The following is a 15,978-nucleotide window of genomic DNA, read 5'->3' as shown; positions in this document are numbered from 1 at the left end:
CAAAGCCAGGATTACGAGGGCCGAGCCCCTTGCATGAATTTCATGCATCAGGCCGCTAGTTGAAAATAAAAGGATTAGAGGCCAGGTGCATGAAAATTCATGCACTGGAGGGGGATCCCTTAGCCTGGCCTGCCCCCTCTCACAGTCTGGGAGCCCTCAGGGGCAGGAGGGGACCTGGCGATCAGGGGAAGGTGCCACTGCTGGCAATGCAAGCCTAAGCTGACCCTGGTTACCTGAGCCTTTGGCGGCCCTGGGCGGCTGGGCAGCCACCATCCAAGTCTTGCCTGTGCCTCGGGCTGGCCCTGGATGGCTGGGAGGCTGATGGAACTGGGGGACTCCAGAGGCAGGCGTGCAGAGCAGCTGGGCCCACCTGGGGATGGGCCTGACCTTGCTGCGCGCCTGCCACCCTGGCGGGGCTGAGGGGACAGGGCGCCGCCATCTTGTGGCTGTGGGCACCGCCATCTTTGAGGGCAGGCAATCAATTAGTATATTCCTTCCTATTGGCTGTGGGCACTGCCATCTTTGCAACGGCATTAGGGTCATTTAGCATATTCCCTCCTTATTAGATAGGATAACATCCGTCTTATAGCTATTTACCTCTTTTCTTTCTTTCCTTCGAATGACAGGTGCACAATATTAAGTTAATCAACCATTGAGGTCATAGCACAATTGCCTTGTAGGTCCATGTAAGGCATAACTTAATTGTTTCAATACTGCTTTATTTCTATCTCTGTCTACTGCTTCCAATTATTTGCTTCTGCACAACTGCACTCACCCTGAAATATTAAAAATGTGAACATAAGCAAGTGTGTATTCTGAAAATAATAGATGTATACATTTATTGTTTTATGAATATGACTTTAATGCTCTTATACTATATGTATATTTTTAACTTTCATCAAATAAATTTCAAAATCCTATTTAAGTTGCTGTATGTAGAACAATTCCTCAATGTTTTGGTGGCATGGTATTCCACAATTTGCCAACATTACCACCTTATGCTCACTGAATTTTACACTGATACACTCTACTATGCCTCTGAATTACTGCTCCTATAACCACACCTGAACATAGCCTGTGTAGGAAGTACTCTTGGACATTTTCCTAGTAAAATAGCACATGAATGAACCTATGACTCCACAATCTTAGCATAATTTTATTTTCATAATTGGATTTAGAGATACTAGTACATACATAGTAATACATACAAAGTTAGGTATAAAGTATACATATTTTTCATCTTTGTGTTATATTATTTCTTTAAATATATTTTTCTTGTAGTTACTAAGCTTGTCAATATCATTATACCATTTATATTTATGCTTCTGATTTTTTTGTTTTTTTCTTTAATAATCTCACTTATCCCCCCTTTCATCTAGGAAAATGTATTTGTTATAAAACATTTTTTTCAGGACAAATAAGAGCAATGTGAAGCTTGCATTCAATCCTACACCAGAAAAAGAGCAGCGTGGAGTAATTTTTGTATGTGAAAAACTTTTTTCCATCTGAACTTTTCTATTGAAATATTTTCTTTTTCTTGCTTTTACATTTTTGCAAAGTAAGTGGGTTATTTGATATCTATATATATAAAAGGCTAATATACAGTTTCCTCAGGAGTTTGACCGGGAGACCAGGACTTCGATTGCTCACTATGACGTGTGCTGACCACCAGGGGGCGGCGCAGAACGAAGGAAGGCCTTGGCCAGCAGCCAGAAGGTCCTGATTGGCCCTGATTGCTGGCCAGGCCTAGGGACCCTACCAGTGCAAGAATTTGCACCGGGCCTCTAGATATATATCCTTAGCAAACTCATTTCATTTGCCCAAGTATGATGTGGATGCACTTTACTTTTTCTGTATTTACCTGAAACTATCCAATAGTCCTCAAGCAGTATTTTGAGATCTGTGCATTATTGTCTGATCTACAATCTTTATCATCTCCTAAAGTTTAAGCAGGATCTCAGCTGGGACAATGAAAGTCATGATTCATAGGATTTGTCTCAGCTGCTTCTTTGTAATTTGATTAAAAGCTCTCTACCATCCCAAACTAGGCTTTACTCCACATAGTAATCTCTAATTTATACAAGGAGACATTCAAACTATTTTTTCAATACAAGGTCAGTCACAAACCTTTTACTCAAAATGACATGTATTTCTTCAGGTTAACTCACCTCTTTCCTATTTTTTCCCCTGTTGCCATTGGAAGAAAGACATGAATTTTAGCCATCATACTAATGTAAATTTTTAGAGAGAGATAACTGTCTCAGAACCCTCACCCCTTTCCTTACATTTTGTTCTCATTTTCTTTTGTTACCATGAATCATAGCATATTCTACACTTGCTTAACCTGCTTCAGTGGCTTTTCATTAATTACAATAAAATCTAGACCTGCCATGATGTAAGAGACCACAGATTACCTAGCCCCTCAATATATTGATCACCATTTTATTTCACTCATGTGTGCACAAACAACACATGAGTTTCTCTTTCCTGAAATAGATATAAAAATAAAAGTTTTGTGCATGCCTGTGTGTGTATATATATAATCTACCTCTGTTCAATAATAGTCCGTACAAAAAATGACAACCTTCAATTAATGAGGACAACTTGCACCTAGATATTGGTTTCTAAATACCACTTTCCAATAAAACAAATAAGCTTCTTCAATAAATTGTTGATTTTAGGACTGTTGCCAAATGTACAAGATAAGCCTGGAACATCTTGTGGTGCCAGAAAGTAAAAAAAAAAAAAAAAAAAAAAAAAAGGTTTAAAAATGAGAGGGGCATATCAAAAGGATGAATCTGTCCAATGGCCAACTCGGAGTTATTTTGAACCATAACATAAACAATGTTGCTACTGACCTATAATGCACAGAATAAAATATCCACAACTACATATTGGTAGAAATTGGAGGTTTTCAACCTTTTCATCTCATGCACATATAACCTAATTACTAAAATTCTGCAGCATACACAATATGAATGAATCATTTGATTCATTCACACCAGATGGCTATTGTTGTGCTAGCTGTTGTTATTATTTTACATTTGACAATCTAAGACAAAAGGGTCAGTGCCCCTGACTAGATAGTTAGATATTGCATGTTTTAAAAATTCTGCCTGCTGTGGCACACTGGTTGAAAATCACTAGTATAAATAATAAAGAAAGTGAATTAACGGGGAAGAAAGGAGAGTTCTTCCTTAGAGTAGAGTTCAAATTAATAAATGTAGACAGACTGATGGACACAGAAAATCATTATTGGCAAATACAATGGTCCTAAATATTGTAGGCAAGAATAATTGGGAGATGTTATATTGGATGGGCAAAAGTATAATGATTACCAGGATATTTTCAAAGTCTCAAAATATCTCTCCACAAATAGTGATTCATTACAAGTGAAAAAAGAAACATAGTGGAGAAAATTGGAAGGTACCACCTCAACAAAATGCTCTAAGTTAATATTACTCTTGAGAAGACATATCAACATTATGCACTTGCTGTTATAATACCCCAGGAAAAACAAAGCAACTCTTCTCTTATATTTCTGCCCAAATCATGCAAACTCAATCTAATCTGAGAATTGCATAAGATTCATAGCAGTTCTGTAAAAGACAAGTAAAATGAAGGACTGCCCCAGATTGAAGAATATTAAGGAGACAGGACAAATAAGAGCAGTGTGAATCTTTCATTCAATCCTACACCAGAAAAAGAGCAGTATGGGGCAATAGGCATAATTTGAATAAGATCTGTGAATTATTCAATAATATTGTATCAATGTTAATTTCTTGGTTTGATAAGAGCACTATGATGGTGAAGGCTGGGACAAGGGTGGCTGATGTGGGCCAAGGAGGGCAAAAGGGGACATGTGTAATATTTTCAACAATAAAGATTTAAAATAATAAAATAAAATGCAATTATCACCTCATTTATTTTGATTAATTCCTTAGTATTTTGTTCCAATGGCATTCTTTCATATTAAATTTCTAAATTTCTCCCAAATAGATTTCAATTTGCTTGAGTGCCAACTGATATTTTATATGTACACATATGCATTTACACATGTACTTATGCATGTTGTATATAGTCCTCTATAATCAGGTCAGATCTGTGGTACACAGATATTTGCTGGCATGTGGTAGGAGTCAATAAATATGTTATCAATAAGCTTAATTCCCTAATCTCTTTTTTTCCTCAAGTTTATTAATATCCAGTTCTCAGAATATGCTATTTCTCACAATACTAAGATTTTCACATTTTTCCTTATTATTCTTTATTTTAGGTATTTTTAATAAATTATTTCATGGCTAAATGCAGCAAAATATAATGTCATAGTTCATTGAGACAAATATGTATATATTTTTCAGTGTTTATCAATTATTATAGAAAAAAGGTAAATCAAAACCTTCAGTAACCTGTACCCTTGGAAAGGAATTTAGTGTTATATTTCTAAAATAAAATTATTTGCTTCATGCAAACTGAAGAAAGTAATACTTGATAAATTTCTTTTAGTTGGTGTTAATTAGAAAATAAACTGCCTTCGCCAGTTTGGCTCAGGTGATGGAGCGTCGGCCTGCGGACTCAGGGGTCCCGGGTTCGATTCCAGTCAGGGGCGTGTGCCCAGTGGGAAGTATGCAGGAGGCAGCTGATCGATGTTGCTCTCTCATCGATGTTTCAGACTCTCTGTCCTTCTCCCTTCCTCTCTGTGGAAAATCAATAAAATATATTTTTAAAAAAAGAAAAAGAAACTGTTGATGTTAGTTTCTTCTCTATAACTTGAACCCTAATCTCCTTTAACACCAAATACATGTTGAACATCTACTATGTACTCAGTACTGTGATAGGCTTTGGAGAGACAAATCTTAACAAGACCTCATCTTGAACCATAAGAAAAGCCTATCAACCTAGAAATATTTCTAATTTCTATCTTCTCCCCTATCAAGGATAATGATCAATTGTGCTAGGTTTTTAGATAGCAAATATGAATACTTAGGTCATAACACTTGATATATTATTTGGAAAATGTGTATTAACATCTCTGTACATCTTATTATAAATGTTCTAAAAGTAAGAAACTTGATCTACGCATGCATTCTTGGAAACTTGCATTAGTAGATACAGAACCTCAACATAAAAAAATCAGCCCATCCAGCATGGCTCATTGGTTGAGCGTCAACCTATGAACCAGGAAACAGATTCCTGGTCAGGGCACAGGCCTAGGTTTTAGGCTTGATCTTCAGTAGAGGTTGTGCAGGAGGCAGCCGATCATTGATTCTCTCTCATCATTGATTTTTCCACCTCTCTGCCTCTCCCTTCCTTTCTGAAAACAATAAAAATATATTTTAAAAAGTCAAAAATTCCCTATATGAAAAAATAAATCAATATGTATATAGTTTCCAATGTAAAGTTTACTTTACACAGACTCTCAAAAATGTCAATTTTTATTACTGCTTTTAAAAAAAAAATTATTACTCCTCTGTTATTGTCTGAAGAGATTTAATCTAAAGTCATTAAAGTTTCCCAAATATACCAAACTGTTTCTGTTGAAATATAACCATTTTTTCCTATATCTGCTTCCTGAGCATTTTCTTACCCACATACCAGCTAAGATTGTATCATTCACTTAATGGCAATTTAAAGAAAATATGCATTTCTTGTCATGAGTATTGCCCTAAAAAGAATGGAAAAATAAATGCAAAAAAGAGAAGCTATACTAGGTATTAAGTGTATTAGAAAGTACAACAAACCATCCAAAGATATCCATACCCTGGTCCTAGAAAACCAGGACTATGTTTGTTACCATAAATGGCAAAAAAGACTGTGCAGATGGGTGGAAGATTAAGACCTTTGAGGTGGGGAGATAATCCAGGATTATCCAGGCAGACCTTATGTAATCACCCACTAACTCACTGAAAGGAGGGATCACTTCCCAGCCATGGTCAGAGAGCTGGGGGAAAGGGGTCACAAGCCAAGGAATAAGGAAAGTTTTTAGAAGCTGGAAAAAGCAAGAAATTTCCTACAGTGCCTCATGAAAGGAATTCAGCTCCTCCCTACCTTGATTTTAGCCCAATGACGCTTACATGGGATTGTGACATACATAACTATGATGGTAATAAATGTATCTTGTTTTAAACCACTAGGTATATAAAAAATGTGTTATGGGCATATTTCACAGACCTAGAACAAACTTTCCAAAAATTCATCTGGAATAAAAAAAGACTCAGAATAGCCATAGCAATCTTGAGAAAAAAGAACAAAGTTAGAGGGATCACAATACCAGATATCAAGCTATATTAAAAAGCCACTGTTCTCAAAATTGCCTGGTATTGGCACAAGAACAGACATATAGACCAATGGAACAGAATGAGAACCCAGAAATAGACTTAAGCCATTATGCTCAATTAATATTTGTCAAAGGAGGCAAGAGCATATATATGATGGAATCAAGACAGTCTCTTCAATAAATGGTGTTGGGAGAATTGGTCAGATACATATAAAAAAATGAAACTAGACTACAAGTTACACCATACACAAAAATAAACTCAAAATGGATAAAGGACTTAAACGTAAGACAGGAGACTATAAAAATCTTAGAAGAATCAATAGGCAGCAAAATAGCAAACATATGTCGTAGCAATATCTTTACTGATACAGCTCCTAGGGCAATGGAAACTAAGGAGAAAATTAACAAATGGGACTACATCAAAATAAAAAGCTTCTGCACAGTGAAAGAAACCATCAACAAAACAAAAAGAAAGCCCACTGCATGGAAGAACATATTTGCCAATGTTATATCCAATAAAGGACTAATCTTCAAAATTTATAGGGGACTTATACACCTTAATGAAAAGGAGATAAACAATCCAATCAAAAAATGGGCAAAGACTTAAATAGACACCTTTTGAAAGTTGATATACAGAACACCAAGAGACATATGAAAACATGCTCAAAGTCACTAATCATCTGAGAGATGTGAATCAAAACAACAATGAAGTACCATGTCACACCTGTCAGAATGGCTATCATCAACAAATCAACAAATGACAAGTGCTGGACAGGATGCTGAGAAAAAGGAACCCTCTTGCACTGCTGGTGGGAATACAGACTGGTGCAGCCACTGTGGAGAACAGTATTTTTTAGTTTCCTCAAAAAATTAAAAGTGGAAGTTCCAATTGATCCAGTAATCGCACTTCTGGGAATATATCCCAAGAAAACAGAAACACCAATCAGTAAGGACATATGCACCCCTATGTCCATAGCAGAACAATTTACAATAGCTAAGATTTGGAAACAACCTAAGTGCCCATCAGCAGATGAGTGGATTAAAAAACAGTGGTACATCTACACAATGGAATACTACACTGCTATAAAAAGAAAGAACTCTTACCATTTGCAACAGCGTGAATGGACCAGGAGAGCATTATGCTAAGAGAAATAAGCCAGAGACAGATAAATATCACATAATTTTACTCATTTGTGAAATATAATGAACATTATAAACTGATGAAAAAGATACAGAGACCAAGAAGCACTGAACAAACTGTCAAACTTCAGTGGGAAGGCAGGGGAGGGGTGGGGGCTGATAAGAGATCAACCAAAGGACTTGTATGCATGCATATAAGCATAACCAATGGACACAGACACTAGGGGGTGAGGGCATGTGCCAGGGGGTGGGCAGGGAGGGGGGCGGTCAATGGGGTTAAAAGGAAGACATATGTAATACTGTATGTAATACTTTAAACAATAAAATAAAATTTTAAAAAAAGAAAAAACTGTTATGGAAACAGTAGAAACTAATAAGTATGTAAGAATCAGTTGCAGTTAAGACAAGTGGTTTTTCTACACATAGGCAAATGAAATTTGTCTCAGTAAAATTACAAATGAAATGTTTTTAGGTTTATGTATTAGTGATTGAAACTATAATATTAATTTCACAAATGACATTGGTTTACTATTTTAATAAGTAAGTATTGAGATAATTTACACAAATTCTTGAATAAGTACTTAAATGGGGTTGATCTGTTTATACATGTTTCCTATCTGAAGTGTCATTTTTATTAAAGCAATTCTAATTGTATTACTACAGAGGGCTATAAGAGTCTTAATTTGATTAAAACAACATTCCTGAAGGCAATGTAAACTATAAGAAAATATAAGTATATTATATTTGGAAAATCATTTAAAACATATAATTTAATACAGATTAAATATATTTTCATTTAAGGTTTATGCTCCTCTTCATTCAAAGTTACATTAAGGCCAAAATATATTAACACCATAAATCATATAAAAGTTATTTCAACAACTTATAAAACCTCTTGTAAGGCAACACCTGCATTAACATAAAAATTCATTTCTACTTATCATGTAAAAGACATAAAATTACCTCCTGAAAAATTAATAAGTGCTGTTCTGCCTTCACTATTATCTAGGAGTTTTACATGATTCATGAGGAACAAGAGATTCTGACTGTTAAAATCAAACTTTTAAGTATTGATTTTTTCCTCCCAATGAGAGGTAAAAGAAAAGATACACATTATAAGACATATGACATTATTAGACCTGCTTCTGTTTCCCTGTTTTTATCTTTGGTAATTAATTAGTTAATTTATCTCTTTATTTTTATTTAAAATATATTTTTATTGTTTTCAGAAAGGGAGAGAGAGAGATAGAAACATCAATGATGAGAAAGCTTCATTGATAGGCTATGTCCTGCACGCCCCCCCCCACCCCACCCCACAGGGGATTCAGCCCGCAACCCAGGCATGTGCCATAACCTCCTGGTTCTAGGTGATTCTCAACCACTGAGCCACACTAGCCATGTAATAATTAATGTTTATTTAATTAAAGAATGAATATATGTGAATACGTAGTAGAATTTACCACCACTAACTCGGAGCTCAACATCTAGCTTAAAAGATAACATCAGAAAAACAGTATCTATTATCACCACCGGCACCAACATCACAAGAAAAAAACAACCCTACCATTATTGCAGAGTGTTTATATTCTCATGTCCATTCAGAGGCAGAGCCTGAAAATACTTACCAGTGAAAATAAATGTCAACCATTTCCAAGAAGTTTTAAGACTAATGAGAAAATCCAATAAGACAGAAGCTAAAATCACATAACACAGTATTACACTATGAAAAAGAAAAGTTTAAAATTTTCAATTAAAGTTCTTTATCAAAATTTTAGTGATTAATTTTGCTAAATATCCAACATAATCAAAGCATCTAATTGTTGAAATACATATGTGTCACTAAGTGTTAAAAGTTGGACTATCTCTAGCACACTCTATGGTGATTCTCAAATTAGTTGAAATAGGATTATTCAGTTGGACATTAGTCTTAAAGTGCATATTGATAAACTAGAATTCTTAATATGGAATGTAGACAGTATATTAAGTTATCTTAAAAATTATTTCACAGATAAATGATTGAAAGAATTACCATGGAATATTTAAGAGGGTCCAAACAACTCTATTCAAACTTTTTGGAAACCATCATTTCAATAATTGAATCTACTTAATCTATATTTCATCAGAGACAAACATAAGAAGAGAGAGCATAATCAATAAAAAGATTCATCTCTTTAGGTTTTTTTTATAATTTAACTATTAAAGTTACATTCAAATGGGAGTTTAACAAATAGTCAGCTCAACCTGAGAGGGTCCACAGATAGATTGGGTGCATTTTTTTTAGGGCAAAGACATTATGCAAAAAAATGATGATCTTCTCTTAAAATGAACTTCAAGAAAACTGAGATTCTCCTCAGGGCTGAAAAGCTATTCTTTTGTCCAGGGTTAGTTCCTATAGACAAATATTGCTTTGCCTGAATTTGCAACACCTCTACATACATTCATTTCAACATGACAAATAATGCACTGGTATCGTTACTATTGTAATTAGCGAGTTATTGATAGTAGGAAGAAAGCAAAGGGAAGACCAGACATTATAAGCATGGTCATTTGGGCAGCTTCATCAGGAAGTTGCAACTTCACATTCCACAGGGAACCACTGGTCCATACCCTGCAAATCACTGAGGGAAGGGAGATGGACACATTCACAGTGAAGTCCAGGTGACATAGTGAAGGTGCTTGCCTGTCAGTCTAACCTGGAGACAAAGATAATTGGCTAGGGGTGGAGCCATGCAAAATCTTGAAAGAGTAAACTCCCTCAGACAAAGAAATTTTCCTTCTCTTGCCCCTTGCACTACTGTTTCTTGCTTGTCCTGTGACCTGCGCAAGCCCACCATGTGGCTCTAGATATAAAAGCCTAAGCAACCATTACGACCAGACAACTGGGCGACTGGATGTCTGGCCAGTAGCTATGACACACACTGACCACCAGGGGGCAGATGTTTAACGCAGGAGCTAACCCCTGGTGGTCAGTGCACTCCCACAGCCAAACACCCAGGGCTGGCCAACCTCCCACGGTCCCTCCCCCTGGCCAGCCAGCTCTGATCAGCCCCGGCCAGGCCAAGGGATCCCATGAGAGCACGGATTTGTGCACTGGATCTCTAGTATGACATAATTTTGCTCAGTAGAATCACTGGTACTACCTATTTCTTATGCCTTGAACAAAATAAAAATGAAACAACTATTTTCTGAAATAATTATTTCTGCTTAATTTTTCTACCTGAAAAAATGCTGAGTAAGAGATAAATAAGAAAATATTAAAGATAAAACCTTGACTGAATCAGAGGCACACACAAGGAAGTTAACAGCTTCTCTGATCTTTGACATTTTATTCAAGCAGACAAAAGTTCTCATCTTCAGTTTGTGACTTTTTAAACTTTATTACACTTTCATGACAGCTCATTAATTGTAAGGAATACTTCTGCAAAGGTCCCTTAGAACTATGTTAATAATATTAATGATGCTTTCATAACAGGATGAGCTACTCAATTTTGACAAAAGATGAACATCCATTAAAGTAATCTCTTTTTTTCTCCTCCTCCCTACCCCATGCTCCACCAAAAGGCAAAATCTGAAGTTTAATCAGTATGATCTTCCAGAATAAAGAGCTGCATGAGAACAGTTATAACCTTTTAGAGTTTGGTAATGTCATTTTTATTGATAAACATCAATAACAAATTCTATTTCATTTTATTTACTACAGTGCAAGTCATATAATAGGTAACTCAATTTATTGAATTTGCTATTAGAAAAAGGTTATGTTTTCAATATGATGAATTAGCATACCTTAATTAATAAATGTTACTAAAAGTTATTAATAAACATTAAAATAATAACAAGTGTCCCCCTAGTAAATAAAATTTTCCATTTTTTACTGATTTCTTGTGGGTTATGCCTCCATGTCTCTAAATAATGTACTTCTATTTTTTTATTTTTAATATAGACATTTTAGAACTTATTAATTACCAACATCTACATAATAAAAGCCTAAGCAACCATTACAGCAGAACGGGCAGAATGACCGGTTGCTATGATGTGCACTGACCACCAGAGGGCAGATGCTTAACACAGGAGCTGTCCCCTGGTGGTCAGTGCTCTGCTGGGAGCAGGCCAAAGCCAGCAGGTGGGCTTACCGGAGGGGGCCTGGACTGCAAGAAGGCACAGGCTGACAGAGGAACACCCCCCCCCCTCCCGCCGCCCCGTGCATGAGTTTCGTGCACCAGGCCTCTAGTATTATGATAAACAAGAATCATCACTGTTTCAAATCCTCATTTACTCGTCCCTGCATTTAGTGGGTAATTGTTTTACAATTTTAATTAAATTGTTAGCATGTGTTGGCATTATCTATAATAGAGTAATATGCTAATTAACTGGGACTTTGTAGGTCACGGCCACTTATCAGGCGGAGGGGATGTGGGTAGGGCCACAGCGGCCGGGGGACAGGAGCCTGTGGTACCTCCTTTGGAATTGGGGAGCTAATGACCGATGGGCTCTGGTCCTCCTCCAACAGCCCTCTCCAGCAGGCATGGGGTTGCTGAGACCCAGGCCGGGCCTCCAGCCACAGATCCACAGCTTCGGAGACTGCCTCTACCAGGCTGGCCAGAGGCCATGTGGCTGGGTCACAGGGTGCCGGTTCAAGACATGAAACAGAGAGCAGGCGCAGGAGGAAATCCAGAGAATGGGATGTGGGGGTTCAAGACTCACTTCCTTTGGGCTTTGTCCTTCTTGGCCTTGGTCCTTTTTTTTGGGCCTGGAGCACAAGCACTGCAGGAGAGAGGGATGGATGAAGGGCAAATGTGGAAGAAAGGAGGTGATCCAGGTGAGGGTGGAGACCTAGTAGCTGGAGGTGCACCACACTGCCAGGTACCGGACTGGTTAGGAGAAGCGCCTGGCACTAACCCAGCCTCGCCCCGGTGGCCTGTGCACTTGACAGGCAGTGACTCCTGCTCCCGCCTTGGCCCAAAAGAGAGCCCGCGCCACCTTGCCCCTCCATGGCACACACCTGCATGGTGAGTGCGAAGCCTACCGCCAGCTCTGGAGAAGGGGGGGCAGTAAAGAATGGGGCGGGGGCAAGGGAGAGGAAAGAATGTGGAGCATCCATGATGAAGATGAAGAGGTGCTTGAGAATGAGGATCGGAAGCCTCACAGGGAGGTTTGCTCTGTTTGCCCCGCGGCTGCCCCTTAGGAGGGACAGAGAGCATGGCTGTGAGGGCTCCCTGTGCGCTGCATCCAGTTCCGCAGCCAACTGGAATTGGCCTCAGTTTCCTAGTCTGTAAAATGGATTAAGTGTGTCCCAGTGCCTTCGCTGACCTTTGAGGGCCAATTGAGATACTGTATAAAGAAAATGAGGGCTTCCTCTCACCAGGCGTCCTTGTGGCAGTGACATGGTCTTTAAACCCTGTGTGGCAATCCCTGACGCACCGCCATGATGCCCAGGGAAGACAGGGTGAGCTGGAAGTCCAACTACTTCCTTAAGATCATCCAACTTCTGGATGATTAGCCAAAATGCCTCATTGTAGGAGCAGACAATGTGGGCTCCAAGCAGAGGCAGCAGATCTGCATGTCCCTCCGAGGGAAGGCTGTGGTGCTGATGGGCAAGAGCACCATGATGCACAAGGCCATCTGAGGACAACACCTGGAAAACAACCCGGCTCTGGAGAAACTGCTGCCCATATCAGGGGGAATGTGGGCTTTCTGTTCACCAAGGAAGGCCTCACTGAGATCAGGGACCTGCTGCTGGCCAATAAGGTGCCAGCTGCTGCCCGTGCTGGTGCCACTGCCCCGTGTGAAGTCTCTGTGCCAGCCCAGAGCACTGGTCTGGGGCCAGAGAAGACCTCCTTCTTCCATACTTTAGGCATCACCACTAAAATCTCCAGGGGCACCACTGAAATCCTGAGTGATGCACAGCTGATTAAGACTGGAGACAAAATGGGAGCCAGCGAAGCCACCTGCTGAACATGCTGAACATCTCCCCCTTCTCCTTTGGGCTGACCATCCAGCAGGTGTTTGACAATGGCAGCATCTGCAACCCAGAAGTGCTTGACATCACAGAGGAAACTGCATTCCAACTTCCTGGAGGGTGTCCGCAATGTTGCCAGTGTATGCCTTCAAATTGGTTACCCAACTGTTGCGTCAGTACCCCATTCTATCATCAATGGGTACAAGCAAGTTCTGGCTTTGTCTGTGGAGACTGATTACACTTTCCCACTTGCTGAAAAGGTCAAGGCCTTCTTGGCTGATCCATCTGCTGCCCTGAGGCTGCTACCTCTGTGGCTGCCACCACCACTGCTGCTCCTTTGCAGCCTCAGCCAAGGTTGAAGCAAAGGAAGAGTCGGAGGAGTTGGACGAGGATATGGGTGGGATTTGGTCTCTTTGATTAATTGCCAAAAAGCAACCAGCTCAGCCAGCTCTATTTGAGAAACAAGCCAACATAAAGGCTTACTTCTCTCAAAAAAAAAAAAAAAAAGAAGACAAGACAAGACAAGAGAAGAAAAGGAAAGAAAAGGAAAGAACAGGAAAGGAGAGAGAGAGAGAAGAGAAGAGAAGAGAGAGAGAGAGAGAGAGAGAGAGAGAGAGAAAGAAAGAAAGAAAGAAAGAAAAAAGAAAGAAAGAAAGAAAGAAAGAAAGAAAGAAAGAAATGAAGGAATGAGGGAAGAAGTGAGAAAGAAAAGGAAGGGCGAGCAACACAAAAGGAAGATTGGAAGGAACCTGTAAACCAGTGATTCCCAAAGTGGGCGCTACCACCCCCCGGTGGGCGCTGCAGCGATCCAGGAGGGCGGTGATGGCCACAGGTGCATTTGGGGGCGATGAGTAACTGCTATTAAAATTTAAAAAAAATTAATTTCCAGGAGCTGAGTAATATTTTTTCTGGAAAGGGGGCGGTAGGCCAAATAAGTTTGGGAACCACTGCTGTAAACCTATGGTCACTTAAATAGGGAATATAGTCAATAGTGTTGTTATGATGGTATGATGCCAGGTGGGTACTGGAAATATTGGGGAACACTTTGTAAAGTATATGATTGTCTAACCACTATTCTGTAACTAATATAAAACTTGAAACTAATACAAAATAATATTGAATGTAAAGAAATAAAAATAGGAGTGAAATTTTTATAAATTTCAAAGTTTAAATATAGGCTATAAAGGAAGGAAGGGGGAGAATACAAATAGTGTTTTTCATTTTACCACTTTATTGTCTTTTCAGTACATGAAAAAGACAATTGTCTTTATATGGTGCTTTTATACTTTTCTAAGTCATTATCTCATTTGATGTTCAGGGCAACTTAAAGACAAGATAATTATTCCCTCCACTATTCAAAGAAAGGAAATCTTGGTGTCTGGCCCCAATGATTCAATCGTCACACCCTTATTGTAAAGCAGGGTTAGAGAAATTTTCTGTGAAGGGTCATATCTATACTAATAAAAGCCTTGGGGGCAATCAGGCCAGCAGGGGAGGGCAGTTGGGGACTATCAGGCTGTCAGGGGAGAAGATAGGCATCAATCAGGCCTGCAGGGGAGCAGTTAGGGGGCAATCAGGCTGTCAGGCAGAAGTGGTTAGGGGCAATCAAGTAGGCAGGCAGGCGGGTGAGTGGTTAGGGGCCAGCAGTCCCGGATTATGCGAGGGATGTCTGACTTCCAGTTCAGGGATTGGGCTTAAACCAGTAGTCAGACATCCCCCCAGGGGGTCCCAAATTGGAGAGGGTGCAGGCCAGGTTGAGGGACACACCCACCCCTGTGCACAAATTTTGTGCACTGGGCCGCTAGTTATTACTATAAAAATCCTACACAATACCTAGCAAAATGCTCTATTTCTTACTTAAAAGTCTCGTTGCCTGCATGTTTGTTTTGTTGTTATAGTTCTTATTTTTCTCTTGTTAGAGAATATTCTGAAATACTGGTGATATTTGTTGACATTTAATTTACTTCATATATAAAAGTCAAATTAAGTTTTATTTAAGCCCTGACCTGTGTGGCTCAGTTGGTTGAGTGTCCTCCCCTGAATTTTAAGGTCACTGATTTGATTCTGGGTCAGGACACATGCCCAGGTTGTGGGTGGGAACAGGAGACTACCAATTGATGCTTATCTCTCACATTGATGTCTCTCTCTCTCTCACTCTCTCTCTCTCTCAAAAATATCAATAAAAACATATTTAAAGAGATATTTAAAAAAATTGAATGAAGTTTGCAGTTAGAGGAAAATCCCAGCTACTTTCAGGACATGGTGATAAGTGTGATGGAGGTTCTTTGACAAGCAACCACCAAATACCACCAGGTACACTTGTATTCCTTACTTTGTGATTCTAGCTGTCACACAGGAGGCCAATCTCTTGGCATTTGTCATTCAGTATAAGAAAAGTGTAGCACTGCTTGCACAGCTCAAGGGTTGAGCATTGATCTATGAACCAGGAGGTCAGGGTACAATTTCTGGTTGGGGCACATGACCAGGTTGCAGGCTAGATCCCCTGTGTGGGGCATGCAGGAGGCAGCCAATCAATGATTTTCTCATCATTGATGTTACTATCTCTCTCTCCCTCTCCCTTTGTCTCTGAAATCAATAAAAATAT

At 39.1% G+C, this 15,978-nt stretch overlaps 1 pseudogene; it reads left to right on the top strand.

The window, feature by feature from the left end:
* The first annotated feature begins 12,842 nt into the window (after positions 1-12,842).
* LOC102441328 lies at positions 12,843-13,827 on the top strand (annotated as a pseudogene).
* The last annotated feature ends 2,151 nt before the right edge of the window (positions 13,828-15,978 follow it).

The sequence above is a fragment of the Myotis lucifugus genome, unplaced genomic scaffold (genome assembly GCF_000147115.1).
Source record: "Myotis lucifugus unplaced genomic scaffold, Myoluc2.0 scaffold_149, whole genome shotgun sequence".
NCBI lineage: Eukaryota > Metazoa > Chordata > Mammalia > Chiroptera > Vespertilionidae > Myotis > Myotis lucifugus.
Note: the sequence above shows the minus strand (reverse complement) of the source record. Positions and strands in the feature narration are given on the sequence as shown.